Here is a 1,090-nt window from a genome sequence, read left to right on the forward strand (position 1 = left end):
TGCATTACATGGGAAAAACAATTTAGTAAAACCATCATATAAAATGGCTTGACAATAGCTAGCAAAATTTAAAATGTACACACATACTTATTGATAACCAATTCTTTCCACTAGGATTTATCAGACAAAAAGGAGCAATGGTTTGCTGGTGAAGAACCTGCACTGCCCTTGCTAAGGGCCTAAGTCAATTTCCAGCATCCATGCCAGGGGACTCATAATCTCCTGTGACTCCAGCTCTAGGGAATCTCTTCTGACTCCTCTGGTACTTGCAAACACACACACACACAATTGTAAAAGGTAAATGCTTAGACATCTGAATGTGGACATAATAGAAAAAGCACAAAAGCTTAAACCTCCACCTTTTATAAGGGGGCTATTTTGAAGGACTCAACAATCAAACGCATTGCTTAAAAGAAAATGAAGAACCAGACATGGTGGCACAGGCCTTTAATCCTGCATGTCAAAGGCAGAGGCAGGTGGACCTCTGTAAATTTATACCAGCCTGGTCTACAGAGTGAGGTTCAGGCCAGCCAGGCATGTAAAGTGTGTGTGTGTGTGTGTGTGTGTGTGTGTGTGTGTGTGTGTGTGTGTAGGGGAATGGATTATCAATTGCCAAGAATATTAACTCAAAGAAGCAAAGTGCAGAATAGTGTAAAATAAAGTGTGGGGTGGGTAATACCTTTCTATTTCTTAGTGCTGAAGACTGAGCCCCAATCCTTGTAGGTGCTGGGCAAGCATTCTGTCACTGGGCCACAGGGTCAGCCCTATGCGTGTGCATCTTTGTTTGGCAATCCCATAGCTCAATATATATATATATATGGGGCTGGAGAAATGGCTCAGTGGTTAAGAGCACTGCCTACTCTTCCAAAGGTCCTGAGTTCAATTCCCAGCAACCACATGGTGGATCACAACCATCCACAAGGAGATCTGGTGCCCTCTTCTGGCCTGCAGGCACACATTCAAACAGGATACTGACAATACTGTATACAAAATAAATAAATAAATAAATAAATAAACAAACAAACAAATCTTTAGCTGGGCGGTGGTGGCACACGCCTTTAATCCCAGCACTCGGGAGGCAGAGGCAGGC

The sequence above is a fragment of the Microtus ochrogaster genome, chromosome 1, assembly GCF_000317375.1.
Source record: "Microtus ochrogaster isolate Prairie Vole_2 chromosome 1, MicOch1.0, whole genome shotgun sequence".
Taxonomy (NCBI): domain Eukaryota; kingdom Metazoa; phylum Chordata; class Mammalia; order Rodentia; family Cricetidae; genus Microtus; species Microtus ochrogaster.